Consider the following 19,885-nt stretch of genomic DNA (forward strand, 5'->3'; position numbering starts at 1 on the left):
GTCGAATTTTAACATTTCTTATATATTTGAGTGAGTTTGCATCTTACATTGTCAGATATCGTCGATAAACATTCATTGAAGCCCATTGAGGTCGATTGTCACTTTGTGTTGATTGAAAATTTTCAAAGTCAATCTTCCTAATTTGAAGTCGAATTTCAACATTTCCTATATATTTGAGTGAGTTTGCATCTAACTTTGTCAGATATCGTCGATTAACATCCATTGAAGCCCATTGAGGTCGATTGTCACTTTGTGTTGATTGAAAATTTTCAAAGTCTATCTTCCTAATTTGAAGTCAAATTTAACATTTCTTATATATTTGAGTGAGTTTGCATCTAACTTTGTCAGATATCGTCGATAAACATTTATTGAAGCCCATTGAGGTCGATTGTCACTTTGTGTTGATTGAAAATTTTCAAAGTCTATCTTCCTAATTTGGAGTCGAATTTCAACATTTCTCATATATTCGAGTGAGTTTGCATCTAACATTGTCAGATATCGTCGATAAACATTCATTGAAGCTCATTGAGGTCGATTGTCACTTTGTGTTGATTGAAAATTTTCAAAGTCTATCTTCCTAATTTGAAGTCGAATTTCAACATTTCCTATATATTTGAGTGAGTTTGCATCTAACTTTGTCAGATATCGTCGATAAACATTTATTGAAGCCCATTGAGGTCGATTGTCACTTTGTGTTGATTGAAAATTTTCAAAGTCTATCTTCCTAATTTGAAGTCGAATTTTAACATTTCTTATATATTTGAGTGAGTTTGCAACTAACTTTGTCAGATATCGTCGATAAACATCCATCGAAGCCCATTGAGGTCGATTGTCACTTTGTGTTGATTGAAAATTTTCAAAGTCTATCTTCCTAATTTGAAGTCGAATTTTAACATTTCTTATATATTTGAGTGAGTTTGCATCTAACTTTGTCAGATATCGTCGATAAACATTCATTGAAGCCCATTGAGGTCGATTGTCACTTTGTGTTGATTGAAAATTTTCAAAGTCAATCTTCCTAATTTGAAGTCGAATTTCAACATTTCTTATATATTTGAGTGAGTTTGCAACTAACTTTGTCAGATATCGTCGATAAACATTTATTGAAGCCCATTGAGGTCGATTGTCACTTTGTGTTGATTGAAAATTTTCAAAGTCAATCTTCCTAATTTGAAGTCGAATTTCAACATTTCTTATATATTTGAGTAAGTTTGCATCTAACATTGTCAGATATCGTCGATTAACATCCATTGAAGCCCATTGAGGTCGATTGTCACTTTGTGTTGATTGAAAATTTTCAAAGTCTATCATCCTAATTTGAAGTCGAATTTTAACATTTCTATTTATATTTGAGTGAATTTGCATCTAACTTTGTCAGATATCGTCGATAAACATTCATTGAAGCCCATTGAGGTCGATTGTCACTTTGTGTTGATTGAAAATTTTCAAAGTCTATCTTCCTAATTTGAAGTCGAATTTCAACATTTCTCATATATTTGAGTGAGTTTGCATCTAACTTTGTCAGATATCGTCGATTAACATTCATTGAAGCCCATTGAGGTCGATTGTCACTTTGTGTTGATTGAAAATTTTCAAAGTCAATCTTCCTAATTTGAAGTCGAATTTCAACATTTCTTATATATTTGAGTAAGTTTGCATCTAACTTTGTCAGATATCGTCGATTAACATCCATTGAAGACCATTGAGGTCGATTGTCACTTTGTGTTGATTGAAAATTTTCAAGGTCTATCTTCCTAATTTGAAGTCGAATTTCAACATTTCTCATATATTTGAGTGAATTTGCATCTAACTTTGTCAGATATCGTCGATAAACATTCATTGAAGCCCATTGAGGTCGATTGTCACTTTGTGTTGATTGAAAATTTTTAAAGTCAATCTTCCTAATTTGAAGTCGAATTTCAACATTTCTTATATATTTGAGTAAGTTTGCATCTAACTTTGTCAGATATCGTCGATAAACATTCATTGAAGCCCATTGAGGTCGATTGTCACTTTGTGTTGATTGAAAATTTTCAAAGTCAATCTTCCTAATTTGAAGTCGAATTTCAACATTTCTCATATATTTGAGTGAGTTTGCATCTAACTTTGTCAGATATCGTCGATTAACATCTATTGAATCCCATTGAGGTCGATTGTCACTTTGTGATGATTGAAAATTTTCAAAGTCTATCTTCCTAATTTGAAGTCGAATTTTGACATTTCTTATATATTTGAGTGAATTTGCATCTAACTTTGTCAGATATCGTCGATAAACATTCATTGAAGCCCATTGAGGTCGATTGTCACTTTGTGTTGATTGAAAATTTTCAAAGTCTATCTTCCTAATTTGAAGTCGAATTTAACATTTCTTATATATTTGAGTGAGTTTGCATCTAACTTTGTCAGATATCGTCGATAAACATTTATTGAAGCCCATTGAGGTCGATTGTCACTTTGTGTTGATTGAAAATTTTCAAAGTCTATCTTCCTAATTTGGAGTCGAATTTCAACATTTCTCATATATTCGAGTGAGTTTGCATCTAACATTGTCAGATATCGTCGATAAACATTCATTGAAGCCCATTGAGGTCGATTGTCACTTTGTGTTGATTGAAAATTTTCAAAGTCTATCTTCCTAATTTGAAGTCGAATTTCAACATTTCCTATATATTTGAGTGAGTTTGCATCTAACATTGTAAGATATCGTCGATAAACATTCATTGAAGCCCATTGAGGTCGATTGTCACTTTGTGTTGATTGAAAATTTTCAAAGTCTATCTTCCTAATTTGAAGTCGAATTTCAACATTTCCTATATATTTGAGTGAGTTTGCATCTAACTTTGTCAGATATCGTCGATAAACATTCATTGAAGCCCATTGAGGTCGATTGTCACTTTGTGTTGATTGAAAATTTTCAAAGTCTATCTTCCTAATTTGAAGTCGAATTTCAACATTTCTCATATATTTGAGTGAGTTTGCATCTAACTTTGTCAGATATCGTCGATTAACATTCATTGAAGCCCATTGAGGTCGATTGTCACTTTGTGTTGATTGAAAATTTTCAAAGTCAATCTTCCTAATTTGAAGTCGAATTTCAACATTTCTTATATATTTGAGTAAGTTTGCATCTAACTTTGTCAGATATCGTCGATTAACATCCATTGAAGACCATTGAGGTCGATTGTCACTTTGTGTTGATTGAAAATTTTCAAGGTCTATCTTCCTAATTTGAAGTCGAATTTCAACATTTCTCATATATTTGAGTGAATTTGCATCTAACTTTGTCAGATATCGTCGATAAACATTCATTGAAGCCCATTGAGGTCGATTGTCACTTTGTGTTGATTGAAAATTTTTAAAGTCAATCTTCCTAATTTGAAGTCGAATTTCAACATTTCTTATATATTTGAGTAAGTTTGCATCTAACTTTGTCAGATATCGTCGATAAACATTCATTGAAGCCCATTGAGGTCGATTGTCACTTTGTGTTGATTGAAAATTTTCAAAGTCAATCTTCCTAATTTGAAGTCGAATTTCAACATTTCTCATATATTTGAGTGAGTTTGCATCTAACTTTGTCAGATATCGTCGATTAACATCTATTGAATCCCATTGAGGTCGATTGTCACTTTGTGATGATTGAAAATTTTCAAAGTCTATCTTCCTAATTTGAAGTCGAATTTTGACATTTCTTATATATTTGAGTGAATTTGCATCTAACTTTGTCAGATATCGTCGATAAACATTCATTGAAGCCCATTGAGGTCGATTGTCACTTTGTGTTGATTGAAAATTTTCAAAGTCTATCTTCCTAATTTGAAGTCGAATTTAACATTTCTTATATATTTGAGTGAGTTTGCATCTAACTTTGTCAGATATCGTCGATAAACATTTATTGAAGCCCATTGAGGTCGATTGTCACTTTGTGTTGATTGAAAATTTTCAAAGTCTATCTTCCTAATTTGGAGTCGAATTTCAACATTTCTCATATATTCGAGTGAGTTTGCATCTAACATTGTCAGATATCGTCGATAAACATTCATTGAAGCCCATTGAGGTCGATTGTCACTTTGTGTTGATTGAAAATTTTCAAAGTCTATCTTCCTAATTTGAAGTCGAATTTCAACATTTCCTATATATTTGAGTGAGTTTGCATCTAACATTGTAAGATATCGTCGATAAACATTCATTGAAGCCCATTGAGGTCGATTGTCACTTTGTGTTGATTGAAAATTTTCAAAGTCTATCTTCCTAATTTGAAGTCGAATTTCAACATTTCCTATATATTTGAGTGAGTTTGCATCTAACTTTGTCAGATATCGTCGATAAACATTCATTGAAGCCCATTGAGGTCGATTGTCACTTTGTGTTGATTGAAAATTTTCAAAGTCAATCTTCCTAATTTGAAGTCGAATTTCAACATTTCTTATATATTTGAGTGAGTTTGCAACTAACTTTGTCAGATATCGTCGATAAACATTTATTGAAGCCCATTGAGGTCGATTGTTACTTTGTGTTGATTGAAAATTTTCAAAGTCTATCTTCCTAATTTGAAGTCGAATTTTAACATTTCTTATATATTTGAGTGAGTTTGCAACTAACTTTGTCAGATATCGTCGATAAACATTTATTGAAGCCCATTGAGGTCGATTGTCACTTTGTGTTGATTGAAAATTTTCAAAGTCAATCTTCCTAATTTGAAGTCGAATTTCAACATTTCTTATATATTTGAGTGAGCTGGCATCCAACTTTGTCAGATATCGTCGATAAACATCCATCGAAGCCCATTGAGGTCGATTGTCACTTTGTGTTGATTGAAAATTTTCAAAGTCTATCTTCCTAATTTGAAGTCGAATTTTAACATTTCTTATATATTTGAGTGAGTTTGCATCTAACTTTGTCAGATATCGTCGATAAACATTCATTGAAGCCCATTGAGGTCGATTGTCACTTTGTGTTGATTGAAAATTTTCAAAGTCAATCTTCCTAATTTGAAGTCGAATTTCAACATTTCTTATATATTTGAGTGAGTTTGCAACTAACTTTGTCAGATATCGTCGATAAACATTTATTGAAGCCCATTGAGGTCGATTGTCACTTTGTGTTGATTGAAAATTTTCAAAGTCAATCTTCCTAATTTGAAGTCGAATTTCAACATTTCCTATATATTTGAGTGAGTTTGCATCTAACTTTGTCAGATATCGTCGATTAACATCCATTGAAGCCCATTGAGGTCGATTGTCACTTTGTGTTGATTGAAAATTTTCAAAGTCTATCTTCCTAATTTGAAGTCAAATTTAACATTTCTTATATATTTGAGTGAGTTTGCATCTAACTTTGTCAGATATCGTCGATAAACATTTATTGAAGCCCATTGAGGTCGATTGTCACTTTGTGTTGATTGAAAATTTTCAAAGTCTATCTTCCTAATTTGGAGTCGAATTTCAACATTTCTCATATATTCGAGTGAGTTTGCATCTAACATTGTCAGATATCGTCGATAAACATTCATTGAAGCTCATTGAGGTCGATTGTCACTTTGTGTTGATTGAAAATTTTCAAAGTCTATCTTCCTAATTTGAAGTCGAATTTCAACATTTCCTATATATTTGAGTGAGTTTGCATCTAACTTTGTCAGATATCGTCGATAAACATTTATTGAAGCCCATTGAGGTCGATTGTCACTTTGTGTTGATTGAAAATTTTCAAAGTCTATCTTCCTAATTTGAAGTCGAATTTTAACATTTCTTATATATTTGAGTGAGTTTGCAACTAACTTTGTCAGATATCGTCGATAAACATCCATCGAAGCCCATTGAGGTCGATTGTCACTTTGTGTTGATTGAAAATTTTCAAAGTCTATCTTCCTAATTTGAAGTCGAATTTTAACATTTCTTATATATTTGAGTGAGTTTGCATCTAACTTTGTCAGATATCGTCGATAAACATTCATTGAAGCCCATTGAGGTCGATTGTCACTTTGTGTTGATTGAAAATTTTCAAAGTCAATCTTCCTAATTTGAAGTCGAATTTCAACATTTCTTATATATTTGAGTGAGTTTGCAACTAACTTTGTCAGATATCGTCGATAAACATTTATTGAAGCCCATTGAGGTCGATTGTCACTTTGTGTTGATTGAAAATTTTCAAAGTCAATCTTCCTAATTTGAAGTCGAATTTCAACATTTCTTATATATTTGAGTAAGTTTGCATCTAACATTGTCAGATATCGTCGATTAACATCCATTGAAGCCCATTGAGGTCGATTGTCACTTTGTGTTGATTGAAAATTTTCAAAGTCTATCATCCTAATTTGAAGTCGAATTTTAACATTTCTATTTATATTTGAGTGAATTTGCATCTAACTTTGTCAGATATCGTCGATAAACATTCATTGAAGCCCATTGAGGTCGATTGTCACTTTGTGTTGATTGAAAATTTTCAAAGTCTATCTTCCTAATTTGAAGTCGAATTTCAACATTTCTCATATATTTGAGTGAGTTTGCATCTAACTTTGTCAGATATCGTCGATTAACATTCATTGAAGCCCATTGAGGTCGATTGTCACTTTGTGTTGATTGAAAATTTTCAAAGTCAATCTTCCTAATTTGAAGTCGAATTTCAACATTTCTTATATATTTGAGTAAGTTTGCATCTAACTTTGTCAGATATCGTCGATTAACATCCATTGAAGACCATTGAGGTCGATTGTCACTTTGTGTTGATTGAAAATTTTCAAGGTCTATCTTCCTAATTTGAAGTCGAATTTCAACATTTCTCATATATTTGAGTGAATTTGCATCTAACTTTGTCAGATATCGTCGATAAACATTCATTGAAGCCCATTGAGGTCGATTGTCACTTTGTGTTGATTGAAAATTTTTAAAGTCAATCTTCCTAATTTGAAGTCGAATTTCAACATTTCTTATATATTTGAGTAAGTTTGCATCTAACTTTGTCAGATATCGTCGATAAACATTCATTGAAGCCCATTGAGGTCGATTGTCACTTTGTGTTGATTGAAAATTTTCAAAGTCAATCTTCCTAATTTGAAGTCGAATTTCAACATTTCTCATATATTTGAGTGAGTTTGCATCTAACTTTGTCAGATATCGTCGATTAACATCTATTGAATCCCATTGAGGTCGATTGTCACTTTGTGATGATTGAAAATTTTCAAAGTCTATCTTCCTAATTTGAAGTCGAATTTTGACATTTCTTATATATTTGAGTGAATTTGCATCTAACTTTGTCAGATATCGTCGATAAACATTCATTGAAGCCCATTGAGGTCGATTGTCACTTTGTGTTGATTGAAAATTTTCAAAGTCTATCTTCCTAATTTGAAGTCGAATTTAACATTTCTTATATATTTGAGTGAGTTTGCATCTAACTTTGTCAGATATCGTCGATAAACATTTATTGAAGCCCATTGAGGTCGATTGTCACTTTGTGTTGATTGAAAATTTTCAAAGTCTATCTTCCTAATTTGGAGTCGAATTTCAACATTTCTCATATATTCGAGTGAGTTTGCATCTAACATTGTCAGATATCGTCGATAAACATTCATTGAAGCCCATTGAGGTCGATTGTCACTTTGTGTTGATTGAAAATTTTCAAAGTCTATCTTCCTAATTTGAAGTCGAATTTCAACATTTCCTATATATTTGAGTGAGTTTGCATCTAACATTGTAAGATATCGTCGATAAACATTCATTGAAGCCCATTGAGGTCGATTGTCACTTTGTGTTGATTGAAAATTTTCAAAGTCTATCTTCCTAATTTGAAGTCGAATTTCAACATTTCCTATATATTTGAGTGAGTTTGCATCTAACTTTGTCAGATATCGTCGATAAACATTCATTGAAGCCCATTGAGGTCGATTGTCACTTTGTGTTGATTGAAAATTTTCAAAGTCAATCTTCCTAATTTGAAGTCGAATTTCAACATTTCTTATATATTTGAGTGAGTTTGCAACTAACTTTGTCAGATATCGTCGATAAACATTTATTGAAGCCCATTGAGGTCGATTGTTACTTTGTGTTGATTGAAAATTTTCAAAGTCTATCTTCCTAATTTGAAGTCGAATTTTAACATTTCTTATATATTTGAGTGAGTTTGCAACTAACTTTGTCAGATATCGTCGATAAACATTTATTGAAGCCCATTGAGGTCGATTGTCACTTTGTGTTGATTGAAAATTTTCAAAGTCAATCTTCCTAATTTGAAGTCGAATTTCAACATTTCTTATATATTTGAGTGAGCTGGCATCCAACTTTGTCAGATATCGTCGATAAACATCCATCGAAGCCCATTGAGGTCGATTGTCACTTTGTGTTGATTGAAAATTTTCAAAGTCTATCTTCCTAATTTGAAGTCGAATTTTAACATTTCTTATATATTTGAGTGAGTTTGCATCTAACTTTGTCAGATATCGTCGATAAACATTCATTGAAGCCCATTGAGGTCGATTGTCACTTTGTGTTGATTGAAAATTTTCAAAGTCAATCTTCCTAATTTGAAGTCGAATTTCAACATTTCTTATATATTTGAGTGAGTTTGCAACTAACTTTGTCAGATATCGTCGATAAACATTTATTGAAGCCCATTGAGGTCGATTGTCACTTTGTGTTGATTGAAAATTTTCAAAGTCAATCTTCCTAATTTGAAGTCGAATTTCAACATTTCTTATATATTTGAGTAAGTTTGCATCTAACATTGTCAGATATCGTCGATTAACATCCATTGAAGCCCATTGAGGTCGATTGTCACTTTGTGTTGATTGAAAATTTTCAAAGTCTATCATCCTAATTTGAAGTCGAATTTTAACATTTCTATTTATATTTGAGTGAATTTGCATCTAACTTTGTCAGATATCGTCGATAAACATTCATTGAAGCCCATTGAGGTCGATTGTCACTTTGTGTTGATTGAAAATTTTCAAAGTCTATCTTCCTAATTTGAAGTCGAATTTCAACATTTCTCATATATTTGAGTGAGTTTGCATCTAACTTTGTCAGATATCGTCGATTAACATTCATTGAAGCCCATTGAGGTCGATTGTCACTTTGTGTTGATTGAAAATTTTCAAAGTCAATCTTCCTAATTTGAAGTCGAATTTCAACATTTCTTATATATTTGAGTAAGTTTGCATCTAACTTTGTCAGATATCGTCGATTAACATCCATTGAAGACCATTGAGGTCGATTGTCACTTTGTGTTGATTGAAAATTTTCAAGGTCTATCTTCCTAATTTGAAGTCGAATTTCAACATTTCTCATATATTTGAGTGAATTTGCATCTAACTTTGTCAGATATCGTCGATAAACATTCATTGAAGCCCATTGAGGTCGATTGTCACTTTGTGTTGATTGAAAATTTTTAAAGTCAATCTTCCTAATTTGAAGTCGAATTTCAACATTTCTTATATATTTGAGTAAGTTTGCATCTAACTTTGTCAGATATCGTCGATAAACATTCATTGAAGCCCATTGAGGTCGATTGTCACTTTGTGTTGATTGAAAATTTTCAAAGTCAATCTTCCTAATTTGAAGTCGAATTTCAACATTTCTCATATATTTGAGTGAGTTTGCATCTAACTTTGTCAGATATCGTCGATTAACATCTATTGAATCCCATTGAGGTCGATTGTCACTTTGTGATGATTGAAAATTTTCAAAGTCTATCTTCCTAATTTGAAGTCGAATTTTGACATTTCTTATATATTTGAGTGAATTTGCATCTAACTTTGTCAGATATCGTCGATAAACATTCATTGAAGCCCATTGAGGTCGATTGTCACTTTGTGTTGATTGAAAATTTTCAAAGTCTATCTTCCTAATTTGAAGTCGAATTTAACATTTCTTATATATTTGAGTGAGTTTGCATCTAACTTTGTCAGATATCGTCGATAAACATTTATTGAAGCCCATTGAGGTCGATTGTCACTTTGTGTTGATTGAAAATTTTCAAAGTCTATCTTCCTAATTTGGAGTCGAATTTCAACATTTCTCATATATTCGAGTGAGTTTGCATCTAACATTGTCAGATATCGTCGATAAACATTCATTGAAGCCCATTGAGGTCGATTGTCACTTTGTGTTGATTGAAAATTTTCAAAGTCTATCTTCCTAATTTGAAGTCGAATTTCAACATTTCCTATATATTTGAGTGAGTTTGCATCTAACATTGTAAGATATCGTCGATAAACATTCATTGAAGCCCATTGAGGTCGATTGTCACTTTGTGTTGATTGAAAATTTTCAAAGTCTATCTTCCTAATTTGAAGTCGAATTTCAACATTTCCTATATATTTGAGTGAGTTTGCATCTAACTTTGTCAGATATCGTCGATAAACATTCATTGAAGCCCATTGAGGTCGATTGTCACTTTGTGTTGATTGAAAATTTTCAAAGTCAATCTTCCTAATTTGAAGTCGAATTTCAACATTTCTTATATATTTGAGTGAGTTTGCAACTAACTTTGTCAGATATCGTCGATAAACATTTATTGAAGCCCATTGAGGTCGATTGTCACTTTGTGTTGATTGAAAATTTTCAAAGTCAATCTTCCTAATTTGAAGTCGAATTTCAACATTTCTTATATATTTGAGTAAGTTTGCATCTAACATTGTCAGATATCGTCGATTAACATCCATTGAAGCCCATTGAGGTCGATTGTCACTTTGTGTTGATTGAAAATTTTCAAAGTCTATCATCCTAATTTGAAGTCGAATTTTAACATTTCTATTTATATTTGAGTGAATTTGCATCTAACTTTGTCAGATATCGTCGATAAACATTCATTGAAGCCCATTGAGGTCGATTGTCACTTTGTGTTGATTGAAAATTTTCAAAGTCTATCTTCCTAATTTGAAGTCGAATTTCAACATTTCTCATATATTTGAGTGAGTTTGCATCTAACTTTGTCAGATATCGTCGATTAACATTCATTGAAGCCCATTGAGGTCGATTGTCACTTTGTGTTGATTGAAAATTTTCAAAGTCAATCTTCCTAATTTGAAGTCGAATTTCAACATTTCTTATATATTTGAGTAAGTTTGCATCTAACTTTGTCAGATATCGTCGATTAACATCCATTGAAGACCATTGAGGTCGATTGTCACTTTGTGTTGATTGAAAATTTTCAAGGTCTATCTTCCTAATTTGAAGTCGAATTTCAACATTTCTCATATATTTGAGTGAATTTGCATCTAACTTTGTCAGATATCGTCGATAAACATTCATTGAAGCCCATTGAGGTCGATTGTCACTTTGTGTTGATTGAAAATTTTTAAAGTCAATCTTCCTAATTTGAAGTCGAATTTCAACATTTCTTATATATTTGAGTAAGTTTGCATCTAACTTTGTCAGATATCGTCGATAAACATTCATTGAAGCCCATTGAGGTCGATTGTCACTTTGTGTTGATTGAAAATTTTCAAAGTCAATCTTCCTAATTTGAAGTCGAATTTCAACATTTCTCATATATTTGAGTGAGTTTGCATCTAACTTTGTCAGATATCGTCGATTAACATCTATTGAATCCCATTGAGGTCGATTGTCACTTTGTGATGATTGAAAATTTTCAAAGTCTATCTTCCTAATTTGAAGTCGAATTTTGACATTTCTTATATATTTGAGTGAATTTGCATCTAACTTTGTCAGATATCGTCGATAAACATTCATTGAAGCCCATTGAGGTCGATTGTCACTTTGTGTTGATTGAAAATTTTCAAAGTCAATCTTCCTAATTTGAAGTCGAATTTCAACATTTCCTATATATTTGAGTGAGTTTGCATCTAACTTTGTCAGATATCGTCGATTAACATCCATTGAAGCCCATTGAGGTCGATTGTCACTTTGTGTTGATTGAAAATTTTCAAAGTCTATCTTCCTAATTTGAAGTCGAATTTTAACATTTCTTATATATTTGAGTAAGTTTGCATCTAACATTGTCAGATATCGTCGATTACATCCATTGAAGCCCATTGAGGTCGATTGTCACTTTGTGTTGATTGAAAATTTCCAAGTCAATCTTCCTAATTTGAAGTCGAATTTCAACATTTCTTATATATTTGAGTGAGCTGGCATCCAACTTTGTCAGATATCGTCGATAAACATCCATCGAAGCCCATTGAGGTCGATTGTCACTTTGTGTTGATTGAAAATTTTCAAAGTCAATCTTCCTAATTTGAAGTCGAATTTCAACATTTCTTATATATTTGAGTAAGTTTGCATCTAACATTGTCAGATATCGTCGATTAACATCCATTGAAGCCCATTGAGGTCGATTGTCACTTTGTGTTGATTGAAAATTTTCAAAGTCTATCATCCTAATTTGAAGTCGAATTTTAACATTTCTATTTATATTTGAGTGAATTTGCATCTAACTTTGTCAGATATCGTCGATAAACATTCATTGAAGCCCATTGAGGTCGATTGTCACTTTGTGTTGATTGAAAATTTTCAAAGTCTATCTTCCTAATTTGAAGTCGAATTTCAACATTTCTCATATATTTGAGTGAGTTTGCATCTAACTTTGTCAGATATCGTCGATTAACATTCATTGAAGCCCATTGAGGTCGATTGTCACTTTGTGTTGATTGAAAATTTTCAAAGTCAATCTTCCTAATTTGAAGTCGAATTTCAACATTTCTTATATATTTGAGTAAGTTTGCATCTAACTTTGTCAGATATCGTCGATTAACATCCATTGAAGACCATTGAGGTCGATTGTCACTTTGTGTTGATTGAAAATTTTCAAGGTCTATCTTCCTAATTTGAAGTCGAATTTCAACATTTCTCATATATTTGAGTGAATTTGCATCTAACTTTGTCAGATATCGTCGATAAACATTCATTGAAGCCCATTGAGGTCGATTGTCACTTTGTGTTGATTGAAAATTTTTAAAGTCAATCTTCCTAATTTGAAGTCGAATTTCAACATTTCTTATATATTTGAGTAAGTTTGCATCTAACTTTGTCAGATATCGTCGATAAACATTCATTGAAGCCCATTGAGGTCGATTGTCACTTTGTGTTGATTGAAAATTTTCAAAGTCAATCTTCCTAATTTGAAGACGAATTTCAACATTTCTCATATATTTGAGTGAATTTGCATCTAACTTTGTCAGATATCGTCGATAAACATTCATTGAAGCCCATTGAGGTCGATTGTCACTTTGTGTTGATTGAAAATTTTTAAAGTCAATCTTCCTAATTTGAAGTCGAATTTCAACATTTCTTATATATTTGAGTAAGTTTGCATCTAACTTTGTCAGATATCGTCGATAAACATTCATTGAAGCCCATTGAGGTCGATTGTCACTTTGTGTTGATTGAAAATTTTCAAAGTCAATCTTCCTAATTTGAAGTCGAATTTCAACATTTCTCATATATTTGAGTGAATTTGCATCTAACTTTGTCAGATATCGTCGATAAACATTCATTGAAGCCCATTGAGGTCGATTGTCACTTTGTGTTGATTGAAAATTTTCAAAGTCAATCTTCCTAATTTGAAGTCGAATTTCAACATTTCCTATATATTTGAGTGAGTTTGCATCTAACTTTGTCAGATATCGTCGATTAACATCCATTGAAGCCCATTGAGGTCGATTGTCACTTTGTGTTGATTGAAAATTTTCAAAGTCTATCTTCCTAATTTGAAGTCGAATTTTAACATTTCTTATATATTTGAGTAAGTTTGCATCTAACATTGTCAGATATCGTCGATTACATCCATTGAAGCCCATTGAGGTCGATTGTCACTTTGTGTTGATTGAAAATTTTCAAAGTCAATCTTCCTAATTTGAAGTCGAATTTCAACATTTCTTATATATTTGAGTGAGCTGGCATCCAACTTTGTCAGATATCGTCGATAAACATCCATCGAAGCCCATTGAGGTCGATTGTCACTTTGTGTTGATTGAAAATTTTCAAAGTCTATCTTCCTAATTTGAAGTCGAATTTTAACATTTCTTATATATTTGAGTGAGTTTGCATCTAACTTTGTCAGATATCGTCGATTAACATCTATTGAAGCCCATTGAGGTCGATTGTCACTTTGTGTTGATTGAAAATTTTCAAAGTCAATCTTCCTAATTTGAAGCCGAATTTCAACATTTCTTATATATTTGAGTAAGTTTGCATCTAACATTGTCAGATATCGTCGATTAACATCCATTGAAGCCCATTGAGGTCGATTGTCACTTTGTGTTGATTGAAAATTTTCAAAGTCTATCTTCCTAATTTGAAGTCGAATTTCAACATTTCTCATATATTTGAGTGAATTTGCATCTAACTTTGTCAGATATCGTCGATAAACATTCATTGAAGCCCATTGAGGTCGATTGTCACTTTGTGTTGATTGAAAATTTTTAAAGTCAATCTTCCTAATTTGAAGTCGAATTTCAACATTTCTTATATATTTGAGTAAGTTTGCATCTAACTTTGTCAGATATCGTCGATAAACATTCATTGAAGCCCATTGAGGTCGATTGTCACTTTGTGTTGATTGAAAATTTTCAAAGTCAATCTTCCTAATTTGAAGTCGAATTTCAACATTTCTCATATATTTGAGTGAATTTGCATCTAACTTTGTCAGATATCGTCGATAAACATTCATTGAAGCCCATTGAGGTCGATTGTCACTTTGTGTTGATTGAAAATTTTCAAAGTCAATCTTCCTAATTTGAAGTCGAATTTCAACATTTCCTATATATTTGAGTGAGTTTGCATCTAACTTTGTCAGATATCGTCGATTAACATCCATTGAAGCCCATTGAGGTCGATTGTCACTTTGTGTTGATTGAAAATTTTCAAAGTCTATCTTCCTAATTTGAAGTCGAATTTTAACATTTCTTATATATTTGAGTAAGTTTGCATCTAACATTGTCAGATATCGTCGATTACATCCATTGAAGCCCATTGAGGTCGATTGTCACTTTGTGTTGATTAAAAATTTTCAAAGTCAATCTTCCTAATTTGAAGTCGAATTTCAACATTTCTTATATATTTGAGTGAGCTGGCATCCAACTTTGTCAGATATCGTCGATAAACATCCATCGAAGCCCATTGAGGTCGATTGTCACTTTGTGTTGATTGAAAATTTTCAAAGTCTATCTTCCTAATTTGAAGTCGAATTTTAACATTTCTTATATATTTGAGTGAGTTTGCATCTAACTTTGTCAGATATCGTCGATTAACATCTATTGAAGCCCATTGAGGTCGATTGTCACTTTGTGTTGATTGAAAATTTTCAAAGTCAATCTTCCTAATTTGAAGCCGAATTTCAACATTTCTTATATATTTGAGTAAGTTTGCATCTAACATTGTCAGATATCGTCGATTAACATCCATTGAAGCCCATTGAGGTCGATTGTCACTTTGTGTTGATTGAAAATTTTCAAAGTCTATCTTCCTAATTTGAAGTCGAATTTCAACATTTCTCATATATTTGAGTGAATTTGCATCTAACTTTGTCAGATATCGTCGATAAACATTCATTGAAGCCCATTGAGGTCGATTGTCACTTTGTGTTGATTGAAAATTTTTAAAGTCAATCTTCCTAATTTGAAGTCGAATTTCAACATTTCTTATATATTTGAGTAAGTTTGCATCTAACTTTGTCAGATATCGTCGATAAACATTCATTGAAGCCCATTGAGGTCGATTGTCACTTTGTGTTGATTGAAAATTTTCAAAGTCAATCTTCCTAATTTGAAGTCGAATTTCAACATTTCTCATATATTTGAGTGAATTTGCATCTAACTTTGTCAGATATCGTCGATAAACATTCATTGAAGCCCATTGAGGTCGATTGTCACTTTGTGTTGATTGAAAATTTTCAAAGTCAATCTTCCTAATTTGAAGTCGAATTTCAACATTTCCTATATATTTGAGTGAGTTTGCATCTAACTTTGTCAGATATCGTCGATTAACATCCATTGAAGCCCATTGAGGTCGATTGTCACTTTGTGTTGATTGAAAATTTTCAAAGTCTATCTTCCTAATTTGAAGTCGAATTTTAACATTTCTTATATATTTGAGTAAGTTTGCATCTAACATTGTCAGATATCGTCGATTACATCCATTGAAGCCCATTGAGGTCGATTGTCACTTTGTGTTGATTGAAAATTTTCAAAGTCAATCTTCCTAATTTGAAGTCGAATTTCAACATTTCTTATATATTTGAGTGAGCTGGCATCCAACTTTGTCAGATATCGTCGATAAACATCCATCGAAGCCCATTGAGGTCGATTGTCACTTTGTGTTGATTGAAAATTTTCAAAGTCTATCTTCCTAATTTGAAGTCGAATTTTAACATTTCTTATATATTTGAGTGAGTTTGCATCTAACTTTGTCAGATATCGTCGATTAACATCTATTGAAGCCCATTGAGGTCGATTGTCACTTTGTGTTGATTGAAAATTTTCAAAGTCAATCTTCCTAATTTGAAGCCGAATTTTAACATTTCTTATATATTTGAGTGAGTTTGCATCTAACTTTGTCAGATATCGTCGATTAACATCTATTGAAGCCCATTGAGGTCGATTGTCACTTTGTGTTGATTGAAAATTTTCAAAGTCAATCTTCCTAATTTGAAGCCGAATTTCAACATTTCTTATATATTTGAGTAAGTTTGCATCTAACATTGTCAGATATCGTCGATTAACATCCATTGAAGCCCATTGAGGTCGATTGTCACTTTGTGTTGATTGAAAATTTTCAAAGTCTATCTTCCTAATTTGAAGTCGAATTTCAACATTTCTCATATATTTGAGTGAATTTGCATCTAACTTTGTCAGATATCGTCGATAAACATTCATTGAAGCCCATTGAGGTCGATTGTCACTTTGTGTTGATTGAAAATTTTTAAAGTCAATCTTCCTAATTTGAAGTCGAATTTCAACATTTCTTATATATTTGAGTAAGTTTGCATCTAACTTTGTCAGATATCGTCGATAAACATTCATTGAAGCCCATTGAGGTCGATTGTCACTTTGTGTTGATTGAAAATTTTCAAAGTCAATCTTCCTAATTTGAAGTCGAATTTCAACATTTCTCATATATTTGAGTGAATTTGCATCTAACTTTGTCAGATATCGTCGATAAACATTCATTGAAGCCCATTGAGGTCGATTGTCACTTTGTGTTGATTGAAAATTTTCAAAGTCAATCTTCCTAATTTGAAGTCGAATTTCAACATTTCCTATATATTTGAGTGAGTTTGCATCTAACTTTGTCAGATATCGTCGATTAACATCCATTGAAGCCCATTGAGGTCGATTGTCACTTTGTGTTGATTGAAAATTTTCAAAGTCTATCTTCCTAATTTGAAGTCGAATTTTAACATTTCTTATATATTTGAGTAAGTTTGCATCTAACATTGTCAGATATCGTCGATTACATCCATTGAAGCCCATTGAGGTCGATTGTCACTTTGTGTTGATTGAAAATTTTCAAAGTCAATCTTCCTAATTTGAAGTCGAATTTCAACATTTCTTATATATTTGAGTGAGCTGGCATCCAACTTTGTCAGATATCGTCGATAAACATCCATCGAAGCCCATTGAGGTCGATTGTCACTTTGTGTTGATTGAAAATTTTCAAAGTCTATCTTCCTAATTTGAAGTCGAATTTTAACATTTCTTATATATTTGAGTGAGTTTGCATCTAACTTTGTCAGATATCGTCGATTAACATCTATTGAAGCCCATTGAGGTCGATTGTCACTTTGTGTTGATTGAAAATTTTCAAAGTCAATCTTCCTAATTTGAAGCCGAATTTCAACATTTCTTATATATTTGAGTAAGTTTGCATCTAACATTGTCAGATATCGTCGATTAACATCCATTGAAGCCCATTGAGGTCGATTGTCACTTTGTGTTGATTGAAAATTTTCAAAGTCTATCTTCCTAATTTGAAGTCGAATTTCAACATTTCTCATATATTTGAGTGAATTTGCATCTAACTTTGTCAGATATCGTCGATAAACATTCATTGAAGCCCATTGAGGTCGATTGTCACTTTGTGTTGATTGAAAATTTTTAAAGTCAATCTTCCTAATTTGAAGTCGAATTTCAACATTTCTTATATATTTGAGTAAGTTTGCATCTAACTTTGTCAGATATCGTCGATAAACATTCATTGAAGCCCATTGAGGTCGATTGTCACTTTGTGTTGATTGAAAATTTTCAAAGTCAATCTTCCTAATTTGAAGTCGAATTTCAACATTTCTCATATATTTGAGTGAATTTGCATCTAACTTTGTCAGATATCGTCGATAAACATTCATTGAAGCCCATTGAGGTCGATTGTCACTTTGTGTTGATTGAAAATTTTCAAAGTCAATCTTCCTAATTTGAAGTCGAATTTCAACATTTCCTATATATTTGAGTGAGTTTGCATCTAACTTTGTCAGATATCGTCGATTAACATCCATTGAAGCCCATTGAGGTCGATTGTCACTTTGTGTTGATTGAAAATTTTCAAAGTCTATCTTCCTAATTTGAAGTCGAATTTTAACATTTCTTATATATTTGAGTAAGTTTGCATCTAACATTGTCAGATATCGTCGATTACATCCATTGAAGCCCATTGAGGTCGATTGTCACTTTGTGTTGATTGAAAATTTTCAAAGTCAATCTTCCTAATTTGAAGTCGAATTTCAACATTTCTTATATATTTGAGTGAGCTGGCATCCAACTTTGTCAGATATCGTCGATAAACATCCATCGAAGCCCATTGAGGTCGATTGTCACTTTGTGTTGATTGAAAATTTTCAAAGTCTATCTTCCTAATTTGTAGTCGAATTTTAACATTTCTTATATATTTGAGTGAGTTTGCATCTAACTTTGTCAGATATCGTCGATTAACATCTATTGAAGCCCATTGAGGTCGATTGTCACTTTGTGTTGATTGAAAATTTTCAAAGTCAATCTTCCTAATTTGAAGCCGAATTTTAACATTTCTCATATATTCGAGTTAGTTTGCATCTAACTTTGTCAGATATCGTCGATAAACATTCATTGAAGCCCATTGAGGTCGATTGTCACTTTGTGTTGATTGAAAATTTTCAAAGTCAATCTTCCTAATTTGAAGTCGAATTTCAACATTTCTTATATATTTGAGTAAGTTTGCATCTAACATTGTCAGATATCGTCGATTAACATCCATTGAAGCCCATTGAGGTCGATTGTCACTTTGTGTTGATTGAAAATTTTCAAAGTCTATCTTCCTAATTTGAAGTCGAATTTTAACATTTCTCATATATTCGAGTTAGTTTGCATCTAACTTTGTCAGATATCGTCGATAAACATTCATTGAAGCCCATTGAGGTCGATTGTCACTTTGTGTTGATTGAAAATTTTCAAAGTCAATCTTCCTAATTTGAAGTCGAATTTCAACATTTCTTATATATTTGAGTAAGTTTGCATCTAACATTGTCAGATATCGTCGATTAACATCCATTGAAGCCCATTGAGGTCGATTGTCACTTTGTGTTGATTGAAAATTTTCAAAGTCTATCTTCCTAATTTGAAGTCGAATTTTAACATTTCTTATATATTTGAGTAAGTTTGCATCTAACATTGTCAGATATCGTCGATTACATCCATTGAAGCCCATTGAGGTCGATTGTCACTTTGTGTTGATTGAAAATTTTCAAAGTCAATCTTCCTAATTTGAAGTCGAATTTCAACATTTCTTATATATTTGAGTGAGCTGGCATCCAACTTTGTCAGATATCGTCGATAAACATCCATCGAAGCCCATTGAGGTCGATTGTCACTTTGTGTTGATTGAAAATTTTCAAAGTCTATCTTCCTAATTTGAAGTCGAATTTTAACATTTCTTATATATTTGAGTGAGTTTGCATCTAACTT

The sequence above is a fragment of the Diorhabda carinulata genome, chromosome 4 (assembly GCF_026250575.1).
Source record: "Diorhabda carinulata isolate Delta chromosome 4, icDioCari1.1, whole genome shotgun sequence".
NCBI classification, from domain to species: domain Eukaryota; kingdom Metazoa; phylum Arthropoda; class Insecta; order Coleoptera; family Chrysomelidae; genus Diorhabda; species Diorhabda carinulata.